A 25599-nucleotide genomic window follows, 5' to 3' on the forward strand; every position below is an offset into this window, starting at 1 on the left:
TCTGAAAGAGAGGATATATTGAGAAGGTGAGTGATATATATTTGTAAAGGATAATTCTGGCTGCTCTATGGTGAATAGACTAGCAGGGCAAGTATGGATGCAGGGAGAAGATTTAGAGGCTATGGAAATCCAAGTAGTATTTGGAGATGGTGAGAATGGTCAGATTATTACAAATATAGAGCTGATTAATTGAACGTGGTATATAAGAAAAAAAAAACAATACTGATGCCAAGGATTTTGACCTGAGCAAGTGGAAGAATGAAGTTGCCTTTTATTGAGATGTGTTATACTTGTAAAGGAAAATGTTCTATGTATCTATGTATCTATCTATATATAATAATGTTGTAGTAGATATATCTGGTGTGGGATTAACGATGATTGTGTGTGTGTGTGTGTGTGTGTGTGTATCTATACTTTTAATTTGTATTCAACAAATGTAATTGTTTTCTATTGCAGCCATAACAAATTACCACAAATGTACTGGCTTAAAACAACACAAATTTATTATCTTATAGTTCTGTGGGTCATAAATCTAACATGGCTCTCACTGAACTAAAATCAAGGTGTCAGCAAGGCTGCATTCCTTCCCGGAGGCTCTACGAGAAAATTCACTTCCAGCTTCTAAAGGTCACTCGCATTCCTTGGCTTGCACCCCCCTTCTTTCATCTTTAAAACCTTTAATGTCAAATCTCTCTGACACTTACATTGACACACACTTCTCTTTGACCACAGCTGGGAAACATTCTCTCCTTTTTAAAGATTCTTTTGATTAGTTGGGGCCCACCTGGATAATCTGGGATAATCTCTGGGATAATCAATGTCTTTAATCACATCTGTATAGTCTCTTTTACCAGGTGGATAGCATATTCACAGGTTCCAGGAATTAGGACATGGACATATTTGGGGGACTGTTATTCTTTCTACCACAACAAAATACCATTTGTGGAAGAAATATTTGCATGGGTGATATTTAAAATATTCTTATGCCCATTACCCATCAATAATCACTGCTGAATTTTTAGTCAACTTCCTTCTAAACTCTGAGCATGTATGCTATCTTTTCTTTTTCCAATTAATATTGCAATATACGCACATGTATTCATTGAACATTCACTTGTCAGTGTCAGGCCCTGTGTTTGACACCAGAGATATAAACTATAACTTACTTTACCTATATAACATTATATTATAAACATTTACATATGATTTTCAAAATACCATATGGATGTACCAAAATTTATTCAACATTACACTAATATTGGACCTTAGAATTACCACATTATAATTCACACATAAATTTATATACATTTTTGTGTATTTTCTGGATATTTTATCTGTATGTATTGATACAAATATGGTGCTCATCATTCTGCAACCATTACATTTCAATTAAATATATCTTAAAGAACTTTCTATCTCACTACGTATAAATATGAATAATTCAATAGAGTGGATATACTATATTTAACTTAGTGATTATTATTATCATGAATATTTAAGTTTTTTCTATTTGTTTTCTATTATAGGCTGTTTTTTTTAAAATTGCTTTCCCCAAAGGTTGTGCCGATTTAAATTCCCTTCATAGAAGGTCAGCTGTGCAGGCAGTAGTATTGGCAGCGGCAGGTGGGAAATGGCAGACTACTTGATCTCCATCTCTGGCACCAAGAAAGACAAAGTCAACTGTTCATTTTATTTCAAAATTGGAGTATGTCCTCATGGAGACAGATCCGCTCAGTCGCACAATAAACCAACCAGACCATTGCTTGCTTGAACATGTACCATAGCCTTCAAAACTCTTCATTGGGGCTTCCTGGTGGCGCAGTGGTTGAGAATCTGCCTGCTAATGCAGGGGACACGGGTTCGAGCCCTGGTCTGGGAAGATCCCACATGCCAAGGAGCAGCTGGGCCCGTGAGCCACAACTACTGAGCCTGCGCGTCTGGAGCCTGTGCCCCGCAACGGGAGGGGCCGCGATAGTGAAAGGCCCGCGCACCGCGATGAAGAGCGGTCCCCGCACCGCGATGAAGAGTGGCCCCCACTTGCCGCAACTAGAGAAAGCCCTCGCACGAACCGAAGACCCAGCACAGCCAAAAATAAATAAACAAATAAAAATAAAAGTAGCTATAAAATTAAAAAAAAAAAAAAAACTCTTCATTGCCTGCTGACAGTTTGTGCTGTGCTATGAGTGATGTCAAAATGTAAGTACATTATGATGAATTTTTTGAGGAGGTTTTTACAGAAATAGAAAAATAGAGTTAAGTTGAGGAGAAGAACGTCTGTGATAACCTTGGAGATCACCTAGTTGTAAACATGTATGTCAAGTTTCATCCTGAAGAAGATGCAGAAAAGGATTTGATTGACTTTAGGCTCTCCTCTGGGACAGACTTCAGAGAAGCCTGCTGCCACCAGTATGAAAAGGGAGTGTGTACAGGAGAAGGCTTCTGCAACTTCATGCATTTGAAGCCCATTTCTAGAGAACTGTGGTGAGAGTTATATGGACACCATTGCAAGAAGCATAGATGGAGGTCAGGGTCTGGAGACCAGAGTGTGGACAGAAGGTAGTGGAGAGATCATGAAAGATGTGGGCAATTCTAAGCCATGCCATTTTTACCCTATGTTTTCTAGAAAGTGTAATTGATTGACCAAATTAGTTCATAATGGGAATTTTTTAAACAACAACAAAACCAACAAAGATGGGTTTCTGAATAAAATCTGTAGTGATATAGTAAAAAAAATAAATAATATGCATCACAAGTTTATGAAGCTGATCATCTCATATAACATTGGCTATTGATTTAATATTGATTTTTTATTACAAACAATATTGAATATTTTGTTTGCTAATGGCCATTTATATTTCTTTTCCTAGTTATTTATTGTCTCTTTATATTTTTACCACAAAATAGCATTCTTCATATATCAATAAAATTGTTTGGTTCTGGCCCTATAATGGGCAGGATTGAACCTATATATTGGAGATCAATAGTACTAGCAGCTGAGTTGTAATTAGGAAAGGCAGGGACTAACAGACAGGTTATATTTGTTGTGCATAAAGACTATAAAATGAATAACTATGAAATTAGGGATAGAATTAGATGAGGTTAACAAAGACAGAAACAAGCAGTTCAACATGGCTAAGCAATGGATCTCATGTATTAGAAACATAATAAATAAGCTTAGAGAAGTGGGTTGGAGCCATATATTGTGGAGAACCATGAATTTCAGTTTGAAGAGTCTGTTTTGTTTTTGTTTCTCTTTTTCTGTAAGTAGAAAGAAATTTGTTAGGAACTCCATTAGAGCTGTGCTGTAGTAAAATTCATCTCCCCACTGCTGAATTAGAATGGAGAGAGGCTGGAGTTAGGAAAACAAATTGAGTCCACTCTCTCACAAAAAATAAAAACAAACCTGAAGTGGTAGAAATACAAGACTTGTTAATTTAGCAACTGATCTGATCTGGGAAGAGAGGTGGGGAGTAATAAGAAAAAGTAAAAAAAAATATGATTATAAGGGTTGATGTGAGGAGAATAGAGGTAAAATCAATAGAAAATAGTAAGGGAAACCATGCAGCAAAGCAAAGTAGTTAAGAACAAGGACCCTAGTGCTAGATTTTCAAGCTCAAATCCTGGCTCTACTATTTACCAGCTGTATGACCGTGGGCAGTCACTGAAACTTTCTGTGGCTCAGTTTCCTTATCTGTAAAATGGGAATGGTGGTAGAAATAGTACCTACTTCAGAATTTAGTGCCTTATTTTATGTAAAGCACTTAGAACAATTCCTGATATTTTATTATTTACTAGTATTTTAAAAACCTCAAAAATTCAATTAAGTACATTTTAAGATCTAACTGGCTTTATCCACTGATTCATGGGTTGGGCATCATCCCATCTAGCAACTAGAAGAGAGTTCTGAGTACAAAATGGGAAATTTTTATAGACAGAAGGAGAATGGGGTAAGAAACTATTAACAAAGTAAAAGAAAGGGTTATTTTCAGGCCAGGATATCTTTTTTGTGTGTGGGGGAAGGGAAAGCAAGGAATTTACCATGCAGATTGCTTCTTCTTCTTGTGAGAGATGGAGAGGCACATGATTGATGACCTTACTGGTACATGACAGAAAATTCCAGACTGGTCCATTAAGATTACATTTAAACTGCAATTAGATCAGGTATTAAATCTAGGTTTGGTATCATGGGCTTTAGCACAAGTGATGCCATTTGAGGCCTGTGGTTTTCTTATAACACTATATTTTAAAAAGATGATATGCTAAGTTTTGGAATCGTTAAGTTTATTAATAACCTATCTCAGTATTGAGAAGCAGTGGAAGTTGAAAATTATATCTGAAACTCAAATGATAAGGAGAGTTTGACACACAGATTTTGGGGTCTATTTCATAGGTATAACTGAAACTCTCTGGGAGTAAATGTAATAAACCTAAATAAAGAAAGAAAAAACAAAGGCAAAGAGGGACTAGGGCAAAATTGGGAGAATATCTAACTTTAAGATGTGGGGGACCACAGAAGAGGAGTCAGCTAAAGATACAGAAAAAAGTCTGTAAGATTGTTAACAGAACTAATAAGCTGATGAAGACTCAGAAAAAAAAGGCAAAAGTTTGACGAGAAATTATTGGTCAACAATATGAATGGCTTTAGAGAGTCTGGACTTCTTTTGCTTGATATTATGGAGTTTTTAAGAGTTTCTATCCACATTGAAGAATCTCCTCTGGTTCCCCTTTCAATGAATTCCACTGTCAAGATGGTATTCTCTCTCCTGAGGGTTAGAGTGACTGGCATCTGTATCTGCTTAGAAAAATGAGAAAGAAATAAAGCTATCCTTATATTATTTAGATTATAAAAAATGTTGTTATGTACTTGCATTGAAAATGGCTCTCCGAGTTAAGAGAGACATTTCATGCCTCCTCTTGGTTCTGGGAAATAGACTGCCACTAGAATGTACTTAGAGAATTACCAGAATAGATGACAGATGCAAACATCATAGTTAAGGGAAAAGGCTGAAATAAAACTTTTGCCAAAATAATCCAATGAAAATGTCAGTTACTTCAGGTCTAACTTTTTGAATGTCTCATTCTGTAATTTGGCATGAAATTGGGAGTGGGTAAATTCAGGCAACATACTTAGAGCAGAAAATTCTTAGTCTAAACAAGTTCATTAAAATTTCAGGGGCCTTTAACACCTCAGTAACAGCCTGCCCGCAGGTTAACATTTATTGTTTTGAACTGCCAACATCTTACTTTTATGGTATACATTTATATGCTAAATTGCCTATTACATTAAGCTGTAAGTTCTCATTTAGCAGCATCAGAAATAAGATTTGACTGTAAGTGTTTGTATTTTATTAGTGCTATACCAGACTTCCTAATAGCTCAAAATTCCTAAAGGCAGAAATTCATTGCATCTCCTTCATAAGGTGCTTGCCTAAAATAATTTGTTATAAATACTACATTTGCATACACTTGAACTTTTCAGACTTAGGTCATCAGGAAAAGTGGACAAAATTACTTCATTTGATTTTGCCCTTAAGCAAATCATAAGTGACAAGTTTAAGCAATTATATAAAGAAAATAAAAGTACAAGCTAACAAATAACTATTCTTTTCTTAATGATTTCAGAGTAAATCAGCAGGAAACTCCAGGGAAATGGATGCTGAGTAACGATACGCTATTATAAGCGTTCTCATGTATAACATAGAGTTGCCAGACATTTGTATGGTGGGTAAGAGAGTTCACATGACTCTATTGAACATGATATAATATTATGAAATATTTAACACAGGAACTTCAAAATCCAAACCTCAATTTGTGTAGTGAGGAGAAAAAGTATTGGTTAAGGGCACAGATTGAAAAGGAAATTGAAAAATCTTACTCAGAAAAAGACTCTCTACACTGGTGGATAGCAGAGACTAAAAATATGTTCCATTTGGGAAACACCATGCCACCCACACTTTTCCACCTATTTTCAGAATCTTTTTCTCCTACACTTGAAATGCGTTGACATCAAAAAACAAGGAGAACACTAGATTTATAAATCAAGGCACAGAATTTTTAACCCATAAATTATAAAGGATTTTATTCCCCTTGAAGATCTTTTTTTTTTTTTTCTGGCATGAAAACCAATGAATGGTTTTTTTTCTCCTTAGTGTTGAAAGAATTGGATATGTAAGGGAAATTAAATAAAGTGAAACAAATTTGTTGAGTACTTAGTATGTATCAGATACTAAGTCACTTTGTATTGGGTAGATTGGTCACCACTTCAACATGATTGTATCCCTTTTCATTTTGTCACAGCTTTTTGATTTAGGTGGTATCAACACAACACCTACTCCCAGCAACAGAATCTGATATTTTTTGTATATTTCTTTGCTAAAGTTATTTGTTCAGTGTGGGAACATGACTGAGAAAGACTCATAGGTGGGAACTCCAGGATTTTTGTTCAATATTTGGAGGAAACATGCTCTTTTCTTCCCCCTTGATGAAAATAAGAAAGCATGTAAATCAGGGAGCTGCTGTCAGCCACCCAGCTACAAGAGTAGTCTGCCCCCAAATAAAGCCAACAAAAGAGAAGGGAAGAGCCAAGATAATTATAGGAAAACATAGCTGCAATCCTCATGGCATCATAAATCTCTAGATCAAACCATGCTGCAGCCCACCCTCTCTAACACTGAAAGCAAGCAGGACCCTCTGGGGTCCTCCCGGGTACAAAACCCTTTCCATTCCCCCCCACCGCAACCCCCATTTCTTATTTGTAGGAAAAAGGTTTTCAGCCTTCTAGGCCTTCCCTGAGTTCCAAAGGGCAGATACAAACAGTTGTTAATCAGGGAAGGGAAGGAATGCAGGAAGAAACAATAGTGCAGTATGAGGCCTGGGCCTGGTTCCTCCTTGGGAATGTGCCTAACAATTATTTTTTTGAATTTTATTTTATATATTATTTTATACAACAGGTTCTTATTAGTTATTCATTTTATACATATTAGTGTATATATGTCAATCCCAATCTCCCAATTCATCCGACCACCACCATCACCACCACTTTCCACCTTGGTGTCCATATGTTTGTTCTCTACATCTGTATCTCAATTTCTGCCCTGCAAACCAGTTCATCTATACCATTTTTCTAGATTCCACATATATGCACTAATATACGATATTTGTTTTTCACTTTCTGACTTACTTCTCTCTGTATGACAGACTCTAAGTCCATCCACCTCACTACAAGTAACTCAGTTTCGTTCCTTTTTATGGCTGAGTAATATTCCATTGTATATATGTGCCACGTCTTCTTTATCCATTCGTCTCACGATGGGCATTTGGGTTGCTTCCATGACCTGGCTATTGTAAATAGTGCTGCAATGAACATTGAGGTGCATGTGTATTTTGAATTATGGTTCTATCTGTGTTTATGCCCAGTAGTGGGATTGCTGGGTCATATGGTAATTCTATTTTTAGTTTTTGAAGGAACCTCCATACTGTTCTCCATAGTGGCTGTATCAATTTACGTTCCCACCAACAGTGCAAGAGGGTTCCCTTTTCTCCACACCCTCTCCAGCATTTGTTGTTTGTACATTTTCTGATAATGCCCATGCTAACTGGTGTGAGGTGATACTTCATTGTAGTTTTGATTTGTATTTCTCTAATAATTAGTGATGTTGAGCATCTTTTCATATGCTACTTAGCCATCTGTATGTCTTCTTTGAAGAAATGTCTATTTAGGTCTTCTGTTCATTTTTGGATTGGGCTGTTTGTTTTTTTAATATTGAGCTGCATGAGCTGTTTATATATTTTGGAGATTAATCCTTTGTCCATTGATTCGTTTGAAAATATTTTCTCCCATTCTGAGGGTTGTCGTTTCGTCTTGTTTGTAGTTCCCTTTGCTTTGCAAAAGCATTTAAGTTTCATTAGGTCACATTTGTTTACTTTTGTTTTTATTTCCATTACTCTAGGAGGTGGATCAAAAAAGATCTTGCTATGATTTATGTCAAAGGGTATTCTTCCTATGTTTTCCTCTAAGAGTTTTATAGTGTCCGGTCTTACATTTAGGTCTCTAATCCATTTTCAGTTTATTTTTGTGTGTCGTGTAAGGGAGTATTCCAATTTCATTCTTTTACATGTAGCTGTCCAGTTTTCTCAGCACCACTTATTGAAGAGACTGTCTTTTCTCCATTGTATATCCTTGCCTCCTTTGTCATAGATTAGTTGACCATATGTGTGTGGCTTTATCTCTGGGCTTTCTATCCTGTTCCATTGATCTGTATTTCTGTTTTTGTGCCAGTACCATATTGTCTTGATTACTGTAGCTTTGTAGTATAGTCTGAAGTCAGGGAGTCTGATTCCTCCAGCTCCATTTCTTTCCCTTCAAGACTGCTTTGGCTATTTGGGGTCTTTTGTGTCTCCATACAAATTTTAAGATTTTTTGCTCTAGTTCTGTAAAAAATGCCATTGGTAATTTGATAGGGATTGCATTGAATCTGTAGATCGCTTTGGGTAGTATAGTCATTTTCACAATATTGATTCTTCCAATCCAAGAACATGGTATATCTCTCCATCTGTTTGCATAATCTTTAATTCCATTCATCAGTGTCTTATAGTTCTGCACACACAGGTCTTTTGTCTCCCTAGGTAGGTTTTTTCCTAGGTATTTTATTCTTTTTGTTGCAATGGTAAATGGGAGTTTTTCCTTAATTTCTCTTTCAGATTTTTCATCATTAGTGTATACGAATGCAAGAGATTTCTGTGTATTAATTTTGCATCCTGTAGCTTTACCAAATTCATTGATTAGCTCTAGTAGTTTTCTGGTGGCATCTTTAGGATTATCTATGTATAGTATCGTGTCATCTGCAAATAGTGACAGTTTTACTTCTTCTTTCCTGATTTGGATTCCTTTAATTTCTTTTTTTTCTCTGATTGTTGTGGCGAGGACTTCCAAAACTGTGTTGAGTAATAGTGGTGAGAGTGGGCATCCTTGTCTTGTTCCTGATCTTAGAGGAAATGCTTTCAGTTTTTCACCATTGAGAATGATGTTTGCTGTGGGTTTGTTGTATATGCCCTTTATTATGTTGAGGTAGGTTTCTTCTATGCCCACTTTCTGAAGACTTTTTTATCATAAATGGGTGTTGAATTTTGTCAAAATCTTTTTCTGCATCTATTGAGATGATCATATGGTTTTTATTCTTCAATTTGTTAATATGGTGTATCACATTGATTGATTTGCGTATATTGAAGAATCCTTGCATCCCTGGGATAAATCCCACTTGATCGTGGTGTATGATCCTTTTAATGTGTTGTTGGATTCTGTTTGCTAGTATTTTGTTGAGGATTGTTGCATCTATATTCATCAGTGATATTGGTCTGTAATTTTCTTTTTTTGTAGTATGTTTGCCTGGTTTTGGTATCAGGGTGATGGTGGCCTCATAGAATGAGTATGGGAGAGTTCCTCCCTCTGCAATTTTTTGGAAGCGTTTGAGACGGATGGGTGTTAGTTCTTCCCTAAATGTTTGATAGAATTCACCTGGGAAGCCATCTGGTCCTGGACTTTTGTATGTTGGAAGATTTTTAATCACAATTTCAATATCATTACTTGTGATTGGTCTGTTCATATTGTCTATTTCTTCCTGGTTCAGTCTTGGAAGGTTATACCTTTCTAAGAATTTGTCCATTTCTTCCTGGTTGCCCATTTTATTGGCGTAAGGTTGCTTGTAGTAGTCTTTTAGGATGCTTTGTATTTCTGCAGTGTCTGTTGTAACTTCTCCTTTTTCATTCCCAATTTTATTGATTTGAGTACTCTCCCTCTTTTTCTTGATGAGTCTGGCTAATGGTTTATCAATTTTGTTTATCTTCTCAAAAGTACCAGCTTTTAGTTTTATTGATCTTTGCTCTTGTTTTCTTTGTTTCTATTTCATTTATTTCTGTTCTGATCTTTATGATTTCTTTCCTTCTACTAACTTTGGGTTTTGTTTGTTGTTTTCTCTCTAGTTCCTTTTGGTGTAATATTAGATTGTTTATTTGAGATTTTTCTTGTTTTCTGAGGTAGGCTTGTATTGCTATAAACTTCCCTGTTAGAACTGCTTTTGCTGCATCCCATAGGTTTTGGATCATCGTGTTTTCTTATCATTTATCTCTAGGTATTTTTTGATTTCCCTTTTGATTTCTTCAGTGATCTCTTGGTTATTTAGTAACGTATTGTTTAGCCTCCATGTGTTTGTGGGTTTTTTTGTTTTTTTCCCTGTAATTGATTTCTAATCTCATAGCGTTGTGGTCAGAAAAGATGCTTGATATAATTTCAATTTTCTTAAATTTACCAAGGCTTGATTTTTGACCTAAGATGTGATCTATCTTGGAGAATGTTCCATGTGCACCTGAGAAGAAAGTGTAATCTGCTGTTTTTAGATGGAATGTCCTATAAATATCAATTAAATCTATCTGGTCTATTGTGTCATTTAAAGCTTGTGTTTCCTTATTAATTTTCTGTTTGGATGATCTGTCCATTGGTGTAAGTGAGGTGTTAAATTCCCCCACTGCTATTATGTTACTGTTGATTTCCTCTTTTAGAGCTCTTAGCAGTTCCCTTATGTATTGAGATGATACACCTATAGGGTGTATATATATTTATAATTGTTATATTTTTTTCTTGGATTGATCCCTTGATCATTATGTAATGTCCTTCCTTGTCTCTTGTAACATTCTTTATTTTAAAGTCTATTTTGTCTGATATGAGCATTGGTATGACAACTTTCTTTTGATTTCCATTTGCATGGAATACCTTTTTTCATCTCCTCACTTTCAGTCTGTATGTGTCCCTAGGTCTGAAGTGGGTCTCTTGTAGACAGAATATATAAGGGTCTTGTTTTTGTATCCATTCAGCAAGCCTCCTTCTTTTGGTTGGAGCATTTAATCCATTCACGTTTAAGGTAATTATCGATATGTATGTTCCTATGACCATTTTCTTAATTGTTTTGGGTTTGTTTTTGTAGGTCCTTTTCTTCTCTTGTGTTTCCCACTTAGAGAAGTTCCATTAGCATTTGTTGCAGAGCTGGTTTGGTGGTGCTGAATTCTCTTAGCTTTTGCTTGTCTGTAAAGCTTTTGATTTCTCCATCAAATCTGAATGAGATCTTTGCTGGGTAGAGTAATCTTGGTTGTAGGTTCTTCCCTTTCATCACTTTAAATATATCATGCTACTCCCTTCTGGCTTGCAGAGTTTCTGCTGAAAAATCAGCTGTTAACCTTATGGGAGTTCCCTTGTATATTATTTGTCATATTTCCCTTGATGCTTTCAATAATTTTTCTTTGTCTTTAATTTTTGTAAGTTTGATTACTATGTGTCTTGGTGTGTTTCTCTTTTGATTTATCCTGCCTGGGACTCTCTGCGCTTCCTGGACTTGGGTGGCTATTTCCTTTCCCATGTCAGGGAAGTTTTCGACTATAATCTCTTCAAATATTTTCTTGGGCCCTTTCTCTCTTCTCCTTCTGGGACCCCTATAATGGGAAAGTTTTTGCATTTAATGTTTTCCCAGGGGTCTCTTAAGCTGTCTTCATTTCTTTTCATTCTTTTTTCTTTATTCTGTTCTGTGACAGAGAATTCCACCATTCTGTCTTCCAGGTTACTTATCTGTTCTTCTGCCTCACTTATTCTGCTATTGATTCCTTTTAGTGTGTTTTTCATTTAAGTTATTTTATTGCTCATCTCTGTTTGTTCTTTAATTCTGCTAGGTGTTTGTTCTTTAATTCTTCTAGGTCTTTGTTGAACATTTCTTGCATCTTCTTGATCTTTGCCTCCATTCTTTTTCTGAGGTCCTGGATCATCTTTACTATCATTATTCTCAATTCTTTTTCTGGAAGGTTGCCTATCTCCACTTCATTTAGTTGTTTTTCTGGGGTTTTATCTTGTTCCTTCAACTCCTACGTAGCCCTCTGCCTTTTCATCTTGCCTATGTTTCTGTGAATGTGGTTTTTGTTCCACAGGCTGCAGGATTGTAGTTCTTCTTGCTTCTGCTGTCTGCCCTCTGGTGGTTGCGGCTATCTAAGAGGGTTTTTCAAGTTTCCTGATGGGAGGGACTGGTGGTGGGTAGAGATGGCTGTTGCTCTGGTGGGCAGAGCTCAGTAAACCTTTAATCTGCTTGTCTGCTGATGGGTGGGGCTGAGTTCCCTCCCGGTCGGTATTTTGGCCTGAGGTGACCTAACCCTGGAGCCTATCCACCTGTTTTTTGGGGCTAATGGTGGACTCTGGGAAGGCTCATGCCAAGGAGTACTTCCCAGAACTTCTGCTGCCAGTGTCCTTGTCCTCATGGTGAGCCACAGCCACCCCCATCTCTGCAGGAAACCCACCAACACTAGCAGGTAGGTCTGGTTCAGTCTCCTCTGGAGTCACTGCTCCTTCCCCTGGGTCCCGATGCTCACACTAATTTGTGTGTGCACTCCAAGAGTGGAGTCTCTGTTTCCCCCAGTCCTGTCAAAGTCCTGCAGTCAAATCCCGCTAGCCTTCAAAGTCTGATTCTCTAGGAATTCCTCCTCCTGTTGCCAGACCGCCAGGTTGGGAAGCCTGACGTGGGGCTCAGAACCTTCACTCCAGTGGGTGGACTTCTGTGGTATAAGTGTTCTCCAATTTCTGAGTCACCAACCCAACCATTATGGGATTTGATTTTATTGTGATTGTGCCCCTCCTACCGTCTCATTGTGGCTTCTCCTTTGTCTTTGGATGTGGAGTATCTTTTTTGGTAAGTTCCAGTGTCTTCCTCTCAATGATTGTTCAGCAGTTAGTTGTGATTCCAGTGATCTCGCAAGAGGGAGTGAGCACACGTCCTTCTACTCCGCCATCTTGAACCAATCCCTGTGCCTAACAATTTAATGCATATCTCTGAGTTCTAAAGAAACTAAGATCCCCACCCAGATGGAGGATGGTAACTTCAGGTTGAGCACAACTAGGTGGACCCCAGACTGGTTGGAACCAGAAGCCTGATGATTGAGATTCCTGGAACACCACTGTGTTACCTCACCACTAACCAATCAGAAGAGGGTTACACATGCTGCAGCTCTCCCCCACAAATTTTGCCTATAAAAACTTTTTCACTGAAACCCATCAGGAAGTTCTTGTCTTTTGAGCATGAGCCACCCGTTCTCCTTGCTTGTCCCTTCAGTAAAACTTTCTCTGCTCCAAACTTCAACATTTCAGTTTGTTTGGCCTCACTAGGCATCAGGCATATGTACTTGGGTTCGACAACAATCCCATATATACCATTTACGTTTTTAAGTTATTTTGTAGTGAGTTTCCTATTACTCATAAACAAAAACTCCTACCTGATATAGAGGTGTTCTTTTTGTGTCTGTTTTTCAGTTGGTATTAGTCTAACAGTATCTTTATTCCATTACTTGGGAGATATTAATGGAAAGAGAGCAAATATTTTTAAGAAACCTAATAGAGAGTGAGAATCATCTATAGTAACTACAGAATATTGGGGGGAAAGGAATTAATTCAACTTGAAAATTGTGAGGTGAATTAGAATCATCTCATGTTACAAAACCTATTTAACTACAGAATATTGGGGGGAAAGGAATTAATTCAACTTGAAAATTGTGAGGTGAATTAGAATCATCTCATGTTACAAAACCTATTTATTGAATAATACACTCACAGAATTGCCAAGCGAGAGACACCCTAAAGAACTGCTGTATCAGAAACATGCAATGATAGAGACACTGAATAACAGAATCACAGATATTCAGAAACAAGATATGTGAGTATGCTTGCTCTTTTCTATTTGTTCCAGTAATACTTAGTCCTATATCTATTCTGGAACTAAACCCATTTTAGTTGTTTCTCCTCCACTGATCTATGAGCTCCTCACTGGTAAAATCCCTTCTTTTTCTTCATATTTCTAACAGTGATCATAATGTGTTGCATATAGTAGGACTGTAGAAGTGTTTTTGAATGGTTAAATGAATGCAAGCGTTCTGAGAGAGTAAGGGAACACTCAGAGGAGTGAGAACTCCCTAAGTGCTAGGTTGGACCTAGAAGAGACCTTGTTCCTCATTATCCCTCAGCACTATGCCTACAAAAGAACTGGTTTAAACAACTAAAATGAGAAGGTTTTATGAACAAATCTTTAATCTGTCTCTGAAATGTGCAGGGAATTAAATATTTAAGAACACTTTACCATTTTTAAAAGATAATTCCTTGTTTTGTTTTAAAAGAAACTTATTTGAATAATAGAAATAAAATTACATTAAAGAGAATTTGAGAAACAAGAACAGATCACTCGTAATAGCTCACCTACATATAACCACTGATATTTTGGAAAACAGAGTGCACTTGTAATTTTATATGCTGTTTTTTTTTTTCACTTCACTTTGAGCAGTAAACACCATCTCATTTTGCAATCATTTTGTAATCTACACAACTGCATTTTTCAATGGTTGAAAATAGCCTACACTGGGAATTCCCTGGCGGTCTAGTTGGTAGGACTCCACACACTCACTGTTGAGGGCCCTGGGTTCGATCCCTGGTCAAGGAACTAAAATCCCACAAGTCCCATGTGATTCGGCCCCCCCTCAAAAAAAATAGTCTACACAGTAAATGTAGAAAACATTTATTTAGTGATTCTGTTGTTGTTGTTGAAGACAAATTGCTTTCCATTTTACATTATTATAAGTAATGCTGTGGTGAACAATCACATGCACATTATCTTTTCTATATTTTAGATTATTGGTTAAGGCCAATAATACCAAAAGTGATATTAAACTTAAAAATTTTATGTTTCTCAATATATACTGTTCCAAAATGTTTCTAATTATTTATGATAATGTCAGCAACGTGTGACTGCACCTGCTTTGTCACATTTCAGTAAGGCAAATTATCATTTTAAAATGTATGCTAATATAATTGGTAAAAAGTGGAGGTACTGTATTATCTTTTTTTTTTTTTTTTTTTTTTTGGCTGCATTGGGTCTTTTTTGCTGTGCGCGGGTTTCCTCTAGCTGTGGCAAGCAGGGGCTACTCTTCATTGATGTGCATAGGCTTCTCATTGCAGTGGCTTCTCTTGTTGCAGAGCACAGGCTCTAGACATGTGGGCTTCAGTAGTTGTGGCATGCGGGCTCAGTAATTGTGGCTTGCGGGCTCTAGAGCACAGTCTCAGTAGTTGTGGTGCACCGGCTCAGTTGCTCTGTGGCATGTGGGATCTTTCCGGACCAGGGCTCGAACCCATGTCCCCTGCATTGGCAGGCAGATTTGTAACCACTGTGCCACCAGGGAAGTCCTGCATTACCATTTTAATTCCCATTTTTCTTTTCTTGTAAAGTTAAACATTCTTTAATATATTTTCCCTTTATTGAATTTTCTTTAGCTTTGTAGCAGATTTTGCTGATAGCCTTGGAATCTCTCTTATCATCTGCTGCCTGTGCTAATGGCTCCTACCTAAACCTTAACTGGAAGATTGCCCTTGAAAGATTGGAGCCAGCTCCAGCAGAGGAGCCTATACCTTCCACCCAGGTCAGCCCTTAGTTAACAGCACAGGCCTGCAAAAGCTTCACTCCCTTTCCTCAAGTAGGGGGGGCATGACTCTGAGGTGAAATTTGCATTCCAGATCACCCCATGGCATCAGATTGAGGCTAAACTTCATCTAAAAAGACATCTTTGCCTAGCTCTTTGCTTTCCTTATCCTGCTTCTCTCACTACCTTACAGGTAGCCCGAGCAGAACTCATTTAAAAAAAAAAATCTTGTATTTCAGGGTCTGCTTTAGAGGACCAACCTAAAATAAATATACTGTTCTTATTTACATGGTGTGGCCTTAATGTATGTTTTTGGTGCTTTTTGTTTGTTTTTACTGTCTATTCCAGAATTTGAAGAATATAGAGATCTGTTTTCATGTAATATTTCCATAGGAAAACAGATCAGTATGATTCTTTTTACACTCCTACTGTAAAAATAGATTCAAGTTTCTTTTATTTTAACAATTAATTACTTTAAATCTCATTTGCCCAGGAACATTACTAACTCAGTCTAAACGGGCTTTTCATGATTTCAAACTCCAGGTGGAAAGAGAACAACAAAGCCTAATAAATACACTGACTGGGATAGATTTTTTTTTTTAATCGACTGCCAGAAACTTTCTTAATCAGGTATCATAATGCAAAAATGTTTGATATTGAGGATTAAAAATTTAAAGACATATACATTTAAAAGTGGGAGTATTTATTAATTTTGATTTGATTTGAAGCTAAAAACCTGATATTTTAAATTTCATAACATAATATGTAGTATGGAATTCAAATTTGAATCACTTATCTGAGGACAATATTTTTTTTTTATTCTTCTGTTTTGTTAATTTATACTCTTGTATTATATTGTCTTTCTTCCATTTTCTTACATTTACTCAATTGTCCTATTTCTAACATCTTGAATTGGACAATTAAATCATTAATTTTCAAATTTTCTTTCTTTTTATAACATAAACATGTAAAGATACAAATTCTCCTATATGCTGCATATTTTTTTATATTTATTCTACATATTTTTCTAATTGGCATTGAGATTTATTTTATGACCTATAAGATACATAACATCTGTGTTTTCTTACTTCCAGATGTATAAGGGAGTTTATAAAATCATTTTGTATTTGGTTTCTAAGTTAATTCCTTTACACTTAGAAAATAAAGTTTGTATAATAACAACTATAGACTTTGTGATCTTGTTCAAGGTCAATTATTTTAGTAATGTATATTTGTTTGAAAGCATTGTGCATTCTTTATTATTATTGGGGTCTTGGGATGGTCCAATATATAGCATTCATTCTTCCCTTAAAAGATGAAGAGAAAACCATGTTGTTAATAAATTATAACTTCTGTTATTGGTAAACATGACATAGAAGAATATGGTTAATGACTGGGGCAAACTGAGCTTCCTAATGCTGAACCTCAGAATGAGACTTACCCATTCAGTATCAACCAATAATAGAATGCTGCAGTTCCTACACTGTATGGGCAGAGGAGCAGAAAATACCTGCCCTCTGGAAGCATGTTGGATCCCTAAAGGCAAATAAAATAAAAGTCTGGACTATGCTTACCAGTTCTTTACAAAAAGTCAGTAATCAGATGTCAATTGATCTCACCTTGGGAAGAGTGAGGAAAGGGGTAAAGAGAGGCCATGAATGTTTAATAAAAGGCCCTTTACATTGATGGAATCATCATTAATGGGTTTAAGGATCTTTATGTATCAGTTAAATCAAGCACTCAAAATAATATTCAAATCTTTTAAATCATACTTAATTTTCATCTGCTTGATAAATCAATTTCTGAAAGAAATATGTTAAAATCTTTATAATTGTGGATTTGTCGATTTCTCTTTGTAATATTGTAGTTTGCTTCATATTTTTATAGTCTATTCTTTATCAGCTGCATATAAGATTAAAATTGAACTCTCTGGTGAATTATTCCTCTCATCACTTTTTCTAATACAATATTCTGTCTCAATTCAAGTTAATACAATATTAATATAACTCATCAACTTCCTTTCAGTTAATATGTGTTCAGTATCTCTTCTCCATTTCTTTCTTCCAAATAATCCATGTCCTTTAAAGTACATAGCTCAATTCCTAAAATACAATCTGACTGTCCCTTTTAACAGGTAGATTTCGGTTGTATTTCCTATTTTACCCTAAAGTTATTTACACTCACACATTTATACATTTTCAACTGGAAGGGCCCTTTTGTTTCTGTAATAAATTTCTAATTTTATTGCATTGTAATCAGAGAATATTACTTGTACTGCTTTTCCTTTGTGGAACTTATGGAGACGTTCTATGATCTAATATATTGTTGATTTTTGTAAATGTTCTTTATGCCCTATAGAAGAAGACATATCTGCTATTACTGGGGCATACAGTTTGGAATATATCCATAAAATCTCTTTTATTAGCTTTATTAATTCTTCTAAATTCTTCCTTATTATTGCCAACTTGATTTGTCTTTAACTTTGAGAGATGTACTAAAATCAGCCATTATTAATATGTTTCTATTTTTTCTTGTATTGCCTATAATTTCTGCTTTGTGAAGTGGTTGTTGTATTATCTGATGCATTGCTATTCATTACTGTATATCTTATTGATGAAATTTTGCATCTAGTCTCAAAAGTGATTGGCTTGTAATTGTCCTATCATGTAAATTTCCTAAAGAGTTTTGATATAAACAGAATTTAATAACAAAGGTTGGGTTGGGAAGTGTTTCTGGACTTCCTGTTCTTAGGACTAATTTGTGATTGGTGTTATTTCTTCTTTAGATATTTCATAATTCACTAGTGGAACCATTTAGGCTAAGAGTTTTCTTCATGGGAATGATTTTATTTACAGTTTCAATTCCTTTAATAATTAGTGGGTTACCCTTATTCTCTATTCCTTCTTGTACCCAGTGTAGAAAGTTGTACTATATATAAATTTTCCATTTTTAGCTTAATTTTCTAATTAATTGATATAAAGTCCACAATTTATGATCTTTTCAATGTCTGTTTATTGTGTAGTGATATACTTTTAAAATTTAGTTTCTGGTATTATTTGTGCTTTCTCTTTTCTTCTCCTGGCTATCCTCATTAGGACTTTCAGTAAGTTTCTCCAAAGATCCACATTTCAGTATTGTTTTTCATTTGTTTTATGTTTCACAAATATATGCTCCTTAGATTTTCTTTCTTTCACTTGACTTTAGTTTAATTTTGTTATTTTTGTAACTCTTTGTGATAGATGCTTAAATAAATGATTTTCAGTTTTATCCATTTTTAAAATATATATTTAAAGCTTCTAACTTCCCTTTATTCAAACATTTAGCTCCATCCCACAAGGTTTTGGAAGTTATATGTCCATCATCTTTCAGGTTAAGATTTCTTACAGTCCACATTGTGATTGCTTCCTTGATCCATGAGTTCTTTCAAAGTATAGTGCTTATGTTACAATCATAGGGGAATTTTATACTTAGCTTCTTGTTATGGATTTATAGCTTAAATATACTGTGGTCAAAGAACGTATTCCTGTAAGACTGGAGTCTTTGAAAATTGTTGAAACCTGCTTTATGATCTAGAATATAGTCAATTTTTATAAATGTTGTGTATGACCAGAAAAAATATATTTAATAACTGACACATTTATTCACTGAACAAGTTTATCTTTTATTATTGTATTTGAAATTATATATTTATTACTATATTAGCTATATTAAAATGTTATTGCTTTATTATGTTATCATGGTATAATTTTTATTATATTGGAGAAGTTAAGAAAAGGGACTGGGTTTAAATTCTAACTCTACCATTAACTTGGTATATGGCCATGGCAAAGCTGCTTAAACTCTTTGTACTTCAGTTTCTATTTCTGTAAAGTTAGAAGAACAATAGCGATTAACTAATAAGGTTTAGTAAGAATCAATATAGTTACTATTTGGAAAGTGCTTACAGCAGTGACTATCACACAATGTGTTCTATAACTTTTGGATGTTATAAATGAACAAGAAAAGGAGAGAGAGGAGCTAGGCAGATGGTTCAAGTTGTGATATATGTAGAGTGAAGTATGTACACAATAGTCCTTGTGATAGACTGGTCAAAGACTTAAAAAATGAGACTTTTCAAATACTTAATGGAAAATTTCTATGCAAGTTGAAATACCACTGCAGCATGCACTTTTCATAGATCTAAATGTAAAATGCAAAACTATAAAACTTCTAGATGAAAGTATAGGAGAAATTCTGCATGACCTTGGCTTTAGTGATGAGAATTTACATATAACAACAAAAGCATGATGTGTAAAAGAACAAATTGATAAGTTGGACTTTATTAAAATTAAAACTTCTGCTCTGTGAATGATACCATTAGAGAATGAAAAGATAAGCCGCAGACTGGAGAAAGGATTTGTAAAACATAGATCTGATAACAAACTTATATCCAAAATATATTAAAAAACTCTTAAAACTCAACAATAAGAAAATAAATCACCCATTTAAAAATGTGGGAATACCTGAACAGCTCACAGAAGAAGATATACAGATGGCAATTAAACACATAAAAAGATGCTCAACATCATTTGCCATTAGGGGAATATAAATTAAAGCAAGGTGATATCACCACACACATATTAAAATTATTTAAATACCAAATATCTGAAAATACCAAGTGTTGGCAAGGATGTGGAGCAACAAGAACTTTCACTTATTTCTGGTAGGAATGCAAAATGGTACAGCTACCTTGGAAGGCACTTGGGCAGTTTTTACAAAGCTAAACATAGTCTTACCATGCAATCCATTAAGCAAACTCTTAGGTACTTACCCAGCTGACTTGAAAGTTTATGTCCATACAAAAACTTGCATATGAATGTTTATAGCATTTAATCATGATCACCAAAAACTGGGAGCAACCAAAATGTTCTTCAATAGATGAAGGTATAAACAAACTAGTATATCCATACTATGTAGTACTATTCACTGTTTAAAAGGAATAGGCTATTAATCCACTCTCCAACATGGATGAGTTGTAAATGCTTATTGCTCAGTAAAGGAGTCCAGTATGAGAAGGCTACATATATAAATACATGAGTTTATTTATATAACATTCTGGAAAATGAAAAACTATAGAGTTGGTAAACTGATCACTGGTTGTCCAGGATTTGAGATGGAGGAGAGGCACTACATAAATCACAGGAGATTTTTTTTAAGGTGTTGATACTGTTATGTATCTAGTGGTAGATACCTGACATTATCCACTTATCAAGTCCATAGAACTTTACAGCACAAAGAGTAAACCCTAATGTATGCAAATTATAAAACACCAACTAGAAAGGCAGGGTATCCCAAGATGAAATGCAAACTGTGACAACAGGCTCTAACTGCATTACAAATGTATAATATAACCTGACTGAAGAGGGTCAAGGGAAAGATGCTGACCTGAGTAACTTTGGAAATGTATGGAACCTATAATACTAAAGACAAAGGAATGTCACATAACCACTGTACTTTGATTGGAAAAGTCATTCCCTTGTGTGTAAGAGTTATCAATACCAAAACCAATACACATGTATACTGGAATTGAATAAATAAGTAAATGATTGGTGGATGGTGAGAGCCAGGTTTTTTTCTATGGTAATGAGTGAGAGATTATGCATAAGTAAGGAGAGAAAGCTAGAATGAGCCTTTTAGTATTGAGTTAGAGTTGAAGACAGCAGTATAAACTCATGTTTAACTCATTATAGATACAAGCTCAATACAGATATAGTTGGATATATATTTATGTATATTGTTTATTAGATCTGTGTATATACACAGATTAGTATATATATATACATATACATATATGTATATGTATATATATATATACATTTTCTAACTCTATCTGCTAAGAAGGCTTAGAAGCAATGACACTCCAGTAGCAACAAGCACATTCCGTGCTCAGATAGTGGTTTCTAATTCCATTCCCCAATAAACGGAACCAAGATCCTTGTAGAAATGGCCAATTCTAGAACTGGGGCAGGAAATAGGAAACATACAAGATGAGCCTGGGGCATCTTATGGTGCCAGAAAGTAAGAAAATGCTCAAAAAAAAAAAAAAAACAAAAACCTCACAATGATGAGGACATGCCAAAGGGACAGAGGAGCCAACTGAAAGAGCTCCAAATGGCCAAAGTTGGAACAATTTGAGCAATAAAATAAATAAGGTAGCATATCTATGTTTACATACTGATATAAATAGATTAATAAATGAGGGAGAAAAGACTTATCTCCAATACAGCAGAATTCCATATAATGTATGTGTAAGCAACTCTTTTGCCTCTTTCCTGTTTGTCTATTTCTGTTCCCCTTAAACCTTAATTATAAAAATGAGATCACTAGGTAACATTTAACCTAACTCCTGACTTCTGTTCTACTAAATGTCTTGCCTAACCTGTTGATTCCTTTCCTGGATTAAAAGGAGTAAGAAAGAAAAATTAAGTAGTTAAAGAATGACAGACATTCTACCCCCAGCTTCCCTCTTAGCAAATTTGCAGGCAAATGACACAGCAGGTTAGCATCCAAAGGAAGATCAGGAGAAGTCAGCAGGTCTGCAAACAATGGAAAAGTGAAGCATCTGACCTCCTACCTTAACGATGAACTGAGATTGTTTCTCCTTTTTCCCTTTAAAAACTGTCATGGCTGAGCAGAAACTTTGGAGTTGGTCACGGGACATGAGTCTGCTTTCTCCCCAGATCACCAGCTTTTCTGAATACAGCACCTTTCCTTTCTACTGACACTTGCCCCTCTATTATTGACTTTTGAGTGGTGAGGAGCCGAACCGGAGTTCAGTAACATATATAGATACTGGCCCCTCAATGAGGTGGAGCAGACCTCCTTCCCACACTTAAAATGTAGGCAAGGCTTTCTAACTAGAAAAGGAAGGAGGGAGAAGTAACTTTATTGTGGAGAAATATGGCAAAGTCAACTTCAGCCAGTTGATCAAGGTTAGCATCATCAGTGATGTAATTTTGATAGCATGTACTTTTGATATAATGGGTTGAGAATGGTAGTTTACCTCCCAAAACCCATAACCCCAGTCTAACCGTAAGAAAAACAGCTGGCATACCCAAATCAAGGGGTACTCTACAAAATACTTGATCAGCACTCCTCAAAACTGTCAAAGTTATCAAAAACAAAGAAAGTCTAAAAAATTGTCACAGCCTGGAGGAGTCTAAGGAGACATGAACACTGAATAAAAGTGGCATACAGGATAGGACCCTAACATAAGAAGGACCTTAAATTAAAGAAAAAAAAAAAAGAAATGAAAAGAATCTGAATAAAGTATGGAGTTTAGTTAATAATAAAAGTTATTTTCAATGTTGTAATCCCCCTACAAGAAACACTTTTCCATAAAACCATTATTAAAACCTGCCATTCTAACAAAGATTGTTTCTTTATCCATATAAAGCAATGCAAAGTAAGCATAGAAGGAATAGCACTTTAAGAGATAATTTACAAATGGAAGTATTTCAGCAGAAGTAGGAGCCTGGAGCTAATGGTAACTCTGAGAACCTAGATCCTCTAGTAATTCATAGAACTCTTGGAGATAGTTTGGGACTTCCATAAGACATAGATAGGGATTCAAGTTCATTCTAACTAGGTCTTACTGGACAATAAGACCTTAGTTAATATTTGGGTTACAATTGGTTAGGGTATAAGAATATACTAGGAAGAAGACTCTTTCATATCTTTCATTAAGTAGAGAAATTTAAAAGAACACATTATGGTTTTTATCAATAAAATTACAATTTATACAGTAAGGCATATTACTCAATGACTCTGAAAGTCTGAGATATTGATTGTTTTTATTAATGCTATTGTGAATTTTAAGGAGACACTTTAAAATATTATAAGTATTTGGTATCAACAAATACTTACTTTGAGGAACATTAAGGAGGAAGAGGCCACAAAACAACAGTTTCTGCAAGGTATGTGTGCAGGGGCATCTATAACAAACAATTGGAGCTGCTCCAACTCAGGAAGATTTTTCAGAAAATGATGTCCATCAGGGTCACTAGTATGACTTCCCAAGGGGAGTGTCATCCCTGGCTGAAAGTTTTGATATATTACCTGATATATATGTATTTCCCAGACTGTCCTGTGATATTTGTAGATATGATATTCCTACATTTCAGCTACATATGGTTGAGAGGGAATCAAATGCCTACTCAATTATTCCTGAAGAATAATTTAATATGAGCAATGGCCAAGACACACCATAGGTCTTATGTAAGCAAGACCTGTGTACCTATTAGTAAGGAGGGCCTCTTCCCACTTGCAGAAGTTCCTTTTCACTGGGATAAAAGAAGTAAGTGGGAACCACAGACACTAGAAATCTACCCTCACAATATCCCATCCAGAGTTCAAACATGTAAAAATCTTTTTATCCTCATTTTCCTGAATATTATATGGTGAAAACTGCTCAAGAATAGAAGCTATATATACATATTTTTGATAGCACTTCTCAATAAGAAGTGACCACGTATACACATACATATCTGTTGCAATAAAGATTCTGACAATTTTGATGTTTGACCATGAGAACTTTAAAGCCCAACCACTCCCTTTTTTCTTCTTCCCCAAATCTGGCAAAGTGGATAAAGAAGCATGCACATTCTCTCCTTTAGTGCCAGAGGGAAGTACAAACTTCCCTCACTCTAGCCCCACACCCAAGTCACAATAAAAAACAAAGCCACTTGCCCTTCCCTTCACTCAAGCCATTTTGGATCCATTTGGGTACCCACCCTACTATTCACAGAAAGCCTCTCTGCGTGAATAATAAGCCTTTTCACATATCCTCTTGGTGTTTCAACATTTTTAGCCAATATTTTTTTTGGAGAAAAATTGATCATACACTCTGGCAAACCACAAGACATCTATATAACTGAAACAGAACTTTCACACAGTACGTGTACTTGTTATGTGTGAGACATTTAAATATTTTCTACTTTGCTGTATTCCTATTTATTGCTTCAGAAATGTTCATTATGGTCCACTTAATCAATTTAATGATTGTCTAATGTGGTGTTATCCATACCTCCCAAATTTCTTCAGTTTTTGAAGCTGACTTACCTCAGGTCACACATATAGAATGATGAAAAAGCTTAAACTACAACTCAAGTCTCCTCACTCCCAATCCAATGCATTTTCTATTATACCATGAGTATTTTGTATGGTAATAGAAAATCTCTTCTGCAAAGAAGCAGGCCATCTGTTCATATGATATAATGTCTACAGGAAAAGAACATTATTCTGATGCTCATACTCAACCTTCTTGTGCTAACATTAATATTCTTTTCACGTTTGTGCATAAGTGAGTCTTCAGTAGCTTAAATGTATTATAGTTAAATTTACTAGGATATTATAAGTTTGAAAAGGATACTGGCTAGAATTTTTCAACTTACCATTTTTAACAATAGCCACTTTGTATGCAGTAGAATGAAATACTGACATGAATTTGCATACTGATTTTTCCTCTTTTTAAAATAAATGTACATGCTGTTTTAGAATTGTTAAGCTGCTCATCAAAGACGGGCTGCTGACATTTAAAGTATCAAAGTGTAAGTGCTATTGAAGCAGGTTCTATATGTAAAGTTGGCATTTGGAATTATATGTGTTTTGAAAAGCCATAAAATAAATAATAATTTATAAGTGGAATTATATGCTTAAATATAATTTACTCTAATGTGTGTAAACAGCAGTGAAGCAGTGAACAAAAAAGTTATTTAGGTAATTATAATTTTTAAAAGACCTTTACCACATTATTATCTGGATACTTTAGGAAATATTTTTTTCTCTTCTTGTTAACCTTAAAGGACTGTTTGAATTCAATACGTGAATTGAATCCAAGTAATACAAAGATATGACATCTTAAATTAAATGAATTAAAAATTTAGAAATATCATCTGATTCTTATCACAGTCACTTCATTTTCCCTATTCATACTTCACTCATAGCTAATGAAATACTTTGCTCCATCAAACAAGATAACACGCATACACACAAAGACACATACATAGGAATGTACATTCAAAGATTAGAGGGTGAGCTGGTCAGTTTTGAGAACTCAGTGGGGTATGCAGCTAAGAC

General features: G+C 35.3%; 1 pseudogene; it reads left to right on the plus strand.

Annotated features, from left to right (window-relative positions):
• Window positions 1–1630: 1630 nt before the first annotated feature.
• On the plus strand, window positions 1631–2560 carry LOC132357110 (splicing factor U2AF 35 kDa subunit-like; annotated as a pseudogene).
• Window positions 2561–25599: the final 23039 nt, after the last annotated feature.

This window comes from Balaenoptera ricei, chromosome X (genome assembly GCF_028023285.1).
Source record: "Balaenoptera ricei isolate mBalRic1 chromosome X, mBalRic1.hap2, whole genome shotgun sequence".
NCBI lineage: Eukaryota > Metazoa > Chordata > Mammalia > Artiodactyla > Balaenopteridae > Balaenoptera > Balaenoptera ricei.